The sequence below is a fragment of the Pristiophorus japonicus genome, chromosome 14 (assembly GCF_044704955.1).
Source record: "Pristiophorus japonicus isolate sPriJap1 chromosome 14, sPriJap1.hap1, whole genome shotgun sequence".
NCBI lineage: Eukaryota > Metazoa > Chordata > Chondrichthyes > Pristiophoridae > Pristiophorus > Pristiophorus japonicus.
Window position 1 is genome coordinate 56,410,935 of NC_091990.1, and position 10,099 is coordinate 56,421,033.

The following is a 10,099-nucleotide window of genomic DNA, read 5'->3' on the forward strand; positions in this document are numbered from 1 at the left end:
TGACACAGTCAGACACCACTCGAGTGTGTCAAAGTTCAGGGTGGTGAGAAAACCCTAGGTCTCCCAAATTGCCCAACTTTCCCCAGTTTAACTCTAAACTGATCCCGTCGATATATATCGTAATTCCTTTTAACGCGGTACAAAACACAGAATCCAACAGGTTACAATATACGACAGCAATATACATATATGTACTTAAGGTTACAGCAGTAATTGTACATTGAGTCTCATTTCAGTCTTAACCGTAAAACAAAGAAGCCATGTATGAAAACTCAGTCATCCCTGGGAATAACAAAACCACCTAAGTGTCGTGGTCAAGCTTTGTTTACACGCCTTGAGTGTTTGGCAACGGCTCTCCTATCTGTGTAATAGCCTGAGGAACTGCTTTCTTTTTCTTTTTCTCCTGAGCTTACAGCTTGTAACTAGCAGATAAGCTACAATCAGGAGTTGGCCGATTACTAAGGCATGCGATCCCACCCGGATCCACGCAGGTATGTCTGCCTGTATCCCCAAATCCCACCATGCTGGGGGTTTAATCTGGGCAATCTCCCCTGCTAGAATTTCAGTTTTCTGCTCCATGGTGTAAAAATGTTTTTGAGACAAATCCACTGCCTGGAGGAGGACTGTAAGTTTCTGAGGTAGTGGGGCAATGGGATAGCAAAAATGGGCGACATATTGTTGTAGGTGGCTGAGGTTGTTTTGTACCGTGAGGTGAATCGTGGAAGGTTCAGGGATGGGTGTGATTCTGGTGTGTGCCACTTGAACCTCTGCCCTGGGTTTAAAGCAAAAGCTGCTGTACGGTATTGGACACCACCTTCCCGGTCCGTGGGCACTTGTGGTGACACAATATGTCCCACCGCCTACATATGCTACCTGTGGAGGCATGTGGTTAGGGGCCATTACCTCTATTGTGCAATTGATGGGCTCTGCCCCAGCAGTGCTGAACCTGCATTGTGGCCTTGCAAAAGCGTTCAAGTGCTGGGGGCACAGGATTACCTGTGCTCCCCTGCTCCGACAACCCGAGAGGTCTGTACCTGTCACAGTGTGCTCCCACATTGTGACATAAGGTGGGACCTCTTGGAATCGAACATGCACCCCTCCACTCGGTACAGGGGTGCTGGTCGTGGGGGCGCCCCCATCACGGGCATCCTGACCACCACACCCATGATGGTATGGTTTGACTTTCCACAGTCCACCGGGTAGGCTTCCGACGCTACACGAAGTTGGCAAGGACTCAAAACATTATCATAAGGGTGCAGTTCTGCGAAGTGTTGGTTGCTGATCCAGGAGGGGACCTGTCCCTGTCTCAGATCCTCGAGGTTACTCCGTCCCTCTCCCAGCAACCAGGCCCCATAGAGCACGCACATCTCATTTTGGGCAGCTTGATTGGAGGCGTTTCTATCCTCCCGAATCAAGACGTTTACAGCCCTGGCCTGTGCCTCCAATTGAGAGATAATCTCCTTTAAGTGAACTGTCATTGCCACCTCTTCGTGGAGCGCGGATCCCACTACGGTATTCTCGTCCCCCAGGATTTTGCTCAGCTGATTCTTTAACCCATTTATCTGGAGGACCAGCTGCATGTTATCCAAACTGTTTATGGCGGACGCCCCGGTGTTAAACCCCGTGAAAATGTCATTTAAAGTGCCACGCCTCTGCCTGCCCGGTTCGGCTCTATCCCACTGTTTATACAAGTCTGTCACTTTGACATCCCCGAAGTCCAGTTCATAGAACTTCCGGAACATCTCCCGCAGCAGAGCCTGGTATAACAGCTCGGTTTCCCGGGGACACCATGTAGGTAGGCGGACTTCTGTCAGATTTAGCACCACTGATGCCACTGCGTAGTGTACCCCCTGATAAAGTAGTTTCTCGGTAGGGACCAACACTAAACCATTCCCCGGCCCCCTGGTTGTTGTCGGGCACCCATGTGGGGCAGTGGGCTTGGCCGTGGGTGGGGGTTTTCTTTCCCGAACTACAAGTTCGGTGGCATTTACTGGTACCCGGGGATTGGGGGTCACACACGCCTCCCCGCTGCGATCCCATACCACCCCATCCCCGACATCCTCCCACCACCTATAGAAAGCAATGGAGACCCCTTCTGAACACACGCGAGTGGATCCCCACATACACAAATAAATCCCTTGGTCGTACGCCCACCATTTCTCCCAGCACACCGTGACCCCGCCAGATGACCCCATGATGGTTCGGTAGGTATCATTATCCAGACGTTCCCAGTCCAAGTGTCGGTCTCCCACGTCCCTCTTGAGCTTTCTGAGCCACCACCACCGTCCCAGAGGTATGTCCCCTTGGCAAGTTAGGCATACCTTCCTGCCTTCTGTCACTCTCACTCTGGAAGTGGCCACAGTGATCTCCGGGCAGGGGATGGAGGCCTCTCCGTAGGTGAAGTCCTTATGGTTGGAGTACTTGGTGGAGTTCGATCCCAACCAGCCAGGCCATCTCCCCTCGTGGGAGTAGGTGACCCGGCCATCCGCCGCCGGAGTCCCTTCTCCTGTGGTCACTGTCGGCGCTCTGCCCTCGGAGCATCCGAAAACCAGGGAGTCCTCGGTGTCCCCTCGGTGCCCGGTGCAGATCCTTAGTGATACCAGCATCACTAACGTCCAGTAGGGAGGTGTTGACATCTGAAAGGCAAGAAGAACATGGCCTTGCCTTGAGAGAGCTCTCCAGGCTCGGCCCGTGTGACATGTTCCAAACACAAAACTGCTGTACCCAACCGTCACTGCCTTACCTAAACACATATGCACACAACACAAAGTAACAAAACAGGAAGGGAAAATATATACACCGCCACCCGTCCCCGGGTGGCCAGGCTACATCCTGTCACTGTACAGGCGTCGTCGACCACTCGGCTGACCGGACCCTGGGGACCAGGATGCCCTCCGCTGAAGGGTTCGTATCGTCCCCCTTAATGAGTCTTGTGCTGCCCTCCAAGGCCCACCCGAGCCCCAGATAATCGGTGGGAGACCCTTGCTAGCGCAACAGAGCACCCTCCCTGTTGTCTTTCGGGGAGCTAAATAAACAGGGGACCACGGCGCCCTGGGCTGTGGCAATCTGTCACTCCTCCTTACTGTTGGTGCAGAGTCCCACATTATGGGCTGCAATGCTATCTCCTCCATCTCTTGTGCTAGCCCCAGCTGATCCACCATGGGAAGTTCAGCTTCCCCTTGGACTTTGACAATGGTAGAGCCTTTCTCCCTACTTCTGTTAGTGGGCTGGGAACCTCTACCCACTGGTGGGATAGCCTTACTGGAGCAGTGAACCAACCCCGGCTGTAGAGCTTCGGGGTCCGCTGCCTCCTCCGGAGCCTCCAAATCCACCGGGGCCTGTTCTTCCCCCAGTGCCTGATTCCCTTCCCTCGCTCGTCTCCTCTGTTTTTTTTACCTTTTTTGGGGTCAAACAATTTACACTGATTAATGTGATACCACTTCACCCGGCGAGGCAATTGAACCGCATAGACCATAGGGCTAGCCTTGTCGACTATGCTGTATGGTCCCATATACAGTGGTTCAAATACCCCGACCTGGGCGAAGCTTCTCACCATCACCTGGTCGCCCACCTCCCAATCATGGTGACTGCGGGGTACCAGCAGCAGCCAATTGGCACGGTGCTGTTTACCCATGTTGTTGGCTGCCTGCCAGTGAATCTGTTGAAGCTGTTCAAACAGATTCCTGACGAAGCGGTCCCGGTTCACCTCTCGAAGCTGCCCTTCGGTGAGAACCGGCACCAACACATGCACTGGGGTTCTCATGATCCGGCCCGTCATCAGCTCATGGGGTGAGTACCCTGTGCTCTTTGACTGACTGGCCTGGATTCCCATGAGGACCAACGGTAAGACCTCCACCCACTTGTTCGGTGAGTCTCCGTCTCCTTGCGCAGCCTTTCCTTTAGAGTCCGGTTCAGGCGTTCTACGGGGCCTGAGGACTGAGGGTTGAAGGCGACATGCCATTTGGCTCTTATCCCCAGCACCTTTAGGGTGGCCTGCATCACCTGGCCGGTGAAGTGGCTTCCTCGGTCGGACGCCACGATTTGAGGTAGACCCCACCGAGAGAACACCTCCCTCACCAGGATTTTTGCAGTCCCCACCGCAGTAGCTGTTTGGCAAGGGAAGGCTTCCACCCACTTGGAAAACACATCCACCAGGACGAGGCAGTATTTATAACCTCCCTAAGCGGCCGGTAGGGGTCCGATGTAGTTGATCTGGATCGGCTGCCATGGTCCCTCTACCCACCTGACGTGTCCCATAGACGCCTTCCTTTTCTGAGGGTCTGAGTTGTTTGCAGCGCAAACCAGACAGCCCGCACAGAAGTTGCGGACGTCTTCCCGGAGGCCTGGCCACCACCCTGCCTTTTCTACCCGTTGCCAGGTAGACTCCGGCCCGGGGTGTCCCACACCTGGACCCTCATGAGCCAGCTGAAGGAATTCCCTCCGGTGTTGTGGCGGCACTACCCATTTGTCCCCTTTAAACAACATGCCTTCCCGCACAGCAATATCTGCAGCACTGTATGGGCACTCAGCCTTTTCCACCCTTTTGATAGCCAAGGCAGCCTTCAGGATCGGATCCTGCATTTGGACTACTTTAAGGTCTGGGGCCGCAGCTGCCCCTGCGCTTCCTTGTGTCCCTGGCTTGCTTCTTGCTGCTGCTCTCCTACCTGCCTCGTATGGGTCCCATGGGAGACCTGTACGAGCATTCCCTTGCCAGCAGGTCTACCTGCTGGTTACCTTCCCCCCCGTGGCTCAGTTTTGGAGTGGGCCTTTACCTTATGGATATATACATCCCCGGTTTCTCCCACTGCAGCCACGATATTTTCTAGCAGGAGTTTGGTCACAAGGGGCTTCCCATCCGCAGAGGTGTACCCCCGGCGTGACCAAATCACCAGATACTCTGTACACGAATTGCAAGTGAATATGCTGTCCGAGCAAATCGTGTATGGGGTAGATAATTCCTCGGGGTGTGTGACCACATACATCACCGCCGAGAGTTCCGCCTGCTGGGCGCTCAGGGCGCATGGGAGTTTAAGAGCCAAGGCAATCCCTGCCTTGGGATCCCAAAATCCGCAGCCCGTGAGTCTTGTACCCGCGGACACTGAACTGGAGCCATCAACGTAGATCTCGCGGCCTGTGGGGTGTATCCCTGCCCGAAATCCAAAGTTGATGTCCCATACCCCCTCCACAGAGCATCTATGCGGCTGCCCTGGATAGATTAAATTTGCTGCGAGCCTGGGCTCGCAGAGGCCCTTGACCTTTAAAGTCATTTGGGAGAGGAGGAGGGTCCAGCGAGTGATTCTAGCACTGCTCACTGTCCCATCCTTAATCCTCCCGTCCAATAGCATCTGCGTCGGGGTATGATGGGTGAGGAGTGTAATGGGGGATACTCCGGTTAAGATCTGAGCTCACTTTACTGCCCAGTGGGTGGCAAGCAAGTGCCTCTCACAATTGGAGTATCCCTTTTCTACCTCCTGGACCCTGGAGGAGTACACCACCGGTCTCAGCTGACCGTTTCGCTCCTGGAGCAACACTGCACTTAAGCTGTCGCCATTGGCTGCCACCTCCAGGAAGAATCCCCCCCCCCCATCAATTGCCCCTAGGGCTGGTGCTACCTGCAGGTCTCTCTTAAGACGGACAAATGCTGCCTCACAGCCCTCGTCCCATTCCCACTCGACCCCCTTATGTCGGAGTCTGAGCAGAGGGGCGGCAGTGGCTGCATAGTCCTCGATGAAGTCCCTACAGTAGCCAGTGATTCCCAGGAAAGACCTTACCCCCGACACATCCCTAGGGACAGGGAGTTCCTGCACTGCCTTTCTTCTAGCCTCATCAATGGCCCTTTCTCCTGCCCTTATCGTCAGGGTCAGGAATTTTACTTCTCCTAGACCTATCTGGGCTTTCTTAGGGGTTAACTTTAAAACCCCCTTCCTTCAGTAAGACCAGCAGTTCGGCCAGCAGTGGACCGTGTTCCTCACTGCTGTCTGTGAACAGCAACAGGTCGTCCACATACTGGACCAGCTGGTGTGGTTGGCTGAAGCCTTTTAAGCAATTCGCAATGCATTGGTGAAAGATGCTGGGACTATTATGAAAGCCCTGTGGGAGGCAGCTCCATGTATACTGCTGTTCCCGGAAGGTGAAGGCAAACTTGTACTGGTCTTCCCTCCGTACAGGGATAGACCAGAACCCATTGGATATGTCCAACACTGTGAATGTGGTTGCGGATGCAGGGATTTCCCCTATCAGAACCTCAACTGCCGCTACTGTGGGGGCACAAGCTGGGATGTTTTTATTGAGCACCCTATAATCCACTTTTGCCCTCCAAGAATTGTCCGGTTTCCTAACCGGCCAAAGCGGGGAGTTGACATGGGTGGCTATGGGTCTCAAAACACCATGCACGACAAGCGAGCTTAAAGCTGTCTCCAAGTCTGCTTCTGCCTCTTGGGGAAAGCCATACTGCTTTTGCGGGCGGGACATGGGATTCCCATCTATTTATGTGTTTATGGGTGGCAAATGCTGCAAGATTTGCTTGCACATAGGCCCGGTACTCGGCCGGGGTGTTACTGACCAGAACCTCCAGGTCGTAACCCCCTTTTGGCTTCATTGTACACAGAGTCCCTTTTCCCTGTTTCTTATCAATAACCATGACTTCTCCCTCTGCTCCCGTGCCCACTGTGCCCCATAGACAGTGATTCCTCAAGTCTATTAGGATCTGGCGATGATGAAGTCAGCCCCCAAGATCCCTTTTCCCACCTGCTCCCAGTTCATCAGGACGCACTTCCATTGTGTTTGGAGTGCTCCTAAACGAACTGCGAGCGGGCCTGAGAAAAACCCAGCCTTCTCATTTCCTGTGAACCCAACTAGTTGATACGGCACCCCGTTTGATAGAGGTGAGGTTGCGGGGTCCTCCGAATGGACTATCGTGCTGGAAGCACCGGTGTCCAAAACGTAAGTACCCAGTACACCCTCAACCTCCATCTTGACCCAGGGTCGTCCCCAGGGATCGTATTCTAGTGGGCACAGGTATGCAGGCTGGGTCTGGGCTAGTCACGGCCTCTGTACTGGCAGGGTTGCTGGTGCTTCCCTGCCTGTTGCCATGACTACCTTCCCAGTCCCCTCCAGCGCTGTCCTCACTGCAGCTACTATCTCATCAAGGGATGGTGAGGAGCTCCCTCCACTTCCCCCATTCTGGGCGGCTCCTGAAGGACTTCTCCCCCCATATCTCTTCACTGGGCTCCTGCAATCCTTTTAAAATGCCCAGCTTTCCCGCACCCGTAGCACACTCCCTCCTTATCAGACGAGTGGCCACCGTCCTGGTGCCATTCCCTTTTGGGAATCGAGTTGGGTTTTACTTCATTTACCCGACCGCTGGAGGTTTTCTCCTCCTCCCCTCCTCCATTCCATTGGACCAGTGCCAGTTGCCTGACCACTGCTTCCTCGGTGAGGTTGGGGTCCCGGGAATCGAACCACAGTTCTGCCCTGGCTTTGAGCCAGGGTAAGCAGTTTGCCACCAGCATCCTCAGCCAGCGGCCAGTCTGTACCGCGGAAAGATTCGCCCGGTCGAGGAGCTCCCCACAGGCTGCGTGGTATACCACCCACAGCCTGTGCGCAAACGCCTGCGGGGTTTCCCCTGCGAGCTGCCTTGTCCTTTCAACCCGTTCAAAAGGACTGCGTCATCGAAGCCCATAGCCTCAAGGACGGCCTTCTGGACCTCAGTAAATGTGCGCTGCCCCCTCCGGCATTCTGCCGGTAGGGTCTGGTACAATTTGCTGTCCAGAGAGAAGAGCAGCAGCTTGGCTGTCTCTTCCTCGTCGCACCCAATAATTTCACCTGCCTGCATCACCTCCATGAAATGGATAGACGGGTCCCCGCTGCGAGTGAGTTTGGCCAAATGGGCCACCATGGCCCTGAGTGATTGAACTCCATGGGGAATAATAAAGTCGCTCTCCAGCGCTCCCTGACCTTGGCCACCTCCCTGTGGAGGACCGCACTTGCGCTGCCTGACTGGGCACATCCGCCCTGGTTCAGGATCTTTCTGCGCTGGTCCCTCTACCTCCGGCTGTTCCACCATACCCGGTGCAGCAGACAGAGCCTGGTCGCCTGATCCAGCCCTTAACTGACCCTTGGCGGGAGCCTCACATCCCTGCTGCCGAGCGGGACACATTGGTCCTGCCCCCAGCCCTGGGTATGCTACTACCTGCGCGCCCCGCTCCTCCTGGTACCCCATCGGACAAACCACCGGTGCCTCAGGAGGTGGTCGGGCGTCTCTTGCCTTTGGATTCACCTCTACCCCCCAATACTCTCCTTTGTCCCCTGTGGACCCTCCAGGTCCTATCAGGGCGACCATCCCCTTTGCCTGGGATAGAGCGTGGGTGAGAGTTTTAATCCTCTCCTGGCAGGAACCGTGATCTGCAAACTCACTGCTACTGGCCTGGACGTCTTTTAATTTATTCTCTAGTTCCAAAATTTTCTGGGTGTACCGAGAGTTCTGTTCCCGGAGGGACCCCTCACTACCCTTGGCCTCAGTGACCTGACACTGAAGATAGTCCCGGCTATTTCGGAAGGTCTCCTCCAACTGCCTCTTCCCTTGCTGCTCCTCAGCTAATTTGACCAGCAGATTGTCCCCAACTGCAGACCGGATAGCAGAGAGCTCCTCTGATTTCTGAAGACTCTGTTCCAAGTCCTTCACCCGCTGGTCGAGCTTTCGGACTTGGCAGGTGAAGCAGATAAGCCAGATGGCCTTTTCCACCCTGCGATTGTGGTCCTTCCCTGCTGTCCACTGGGCAGCAGCATCCACTGGGCGCTCTGCCCGAGTGAGGGCTTGCACCCAAGGTTTGATGAGGTTCACCTTGCCAAAAATGTATGAGGAAATTCTCTCTCTTCCATTTTAGTTTCCTCTCTTATCACCTCATCTGTTATATTAACATCTCCTGTTTGCTTATGTCCTGCCGCTGTCACCATGTTCTGTAAGGGGTTCTGGGGAGTGTTGTTGTGCCTTGGGTGTCTCTGGGCTTCTGCCCTCACAGCTTATGCCTGGCCTGTGAGGTACCCTGAGTGCTGCAAGAGCACCCCTGGAGAGACTGTGCATCCCCACAGCTTATGCCTAGCCTGTGAGGCACCTATGAGTGTCAAACACTCCTAACCCCTTCTTCCCTAGCCTGTGACACACAGTTGAGCGTTTTCGAGGCGCTCCTAGCTTCCCTTACACTGTTCTGACATAAGACTCACGATCAGGAGATGTAATACAATAGAACTGAGACAAGATGATTCCAAGAGGAACTTAGGCTTCCAATTTATTTGAAAAGGTGTATCTCAACAAACAGCAATACACCAACAAAACAATCCCCCTAAATCCCACTAAACGGACACAACGAAAATCTTTACACAAGTTTAGCAGTACAATGCCCAACCTCCCACCTTTCCTGGCCTAACTGAGTTGGGAGTTCTGGGGACCAGAGGTTATACTCACTACTGTGCCTTCTGCAGTCTGGTGGTTTGTTTCTTCTATCTTCTAGATTATTGCGGGGTTTTTTCCACTGATGTTAACCTACTCAAGGTTTGAGTAGGTATTGATTGGGTTGGCCTCCTGTAGCCATTGTGTAGGCCCTTGGGTTGTTTTGGGTTCCCTAGTTTTCTGAAGGTCTACATAATTTCCCTCCAATTCAGTTTTCTCTAACCTACTCAAGGTCTGAGTTGGTGTTGATTGGGTTGGCCTCCTGTAGCCATTGTGTAGATCCTTCGTTTGTTTTGGGTACCTGAGTTTTCTGAAGGTCTGCATAATTTCCCTCCATAGTGTAAACATGGGGAAGGCAATAGCCCAATAATGGCGATGAATCAGTCCCACAGTTTTCGAGCAAGTGCTCTCTCATTGGCTTGAAAGCCCCATGCTTCGGGCTGACTCTGTCCCACCATTGGCCCTCCGGTGTCCTCCCCGTCCAATCACTGTTCTGCCAAGGTCAAACCGTCTCGGTTTCAATTCACATTGCAGCACAGACAGATCCCACAGCTCTTTTCCTTGTGGGTAAAATGAGGGGGTTTTCATCCTCCCCTACACCATAACCCCTTATTCCCTTATCAGTTAAGAAACTGTCTATCTCTGTCTTAA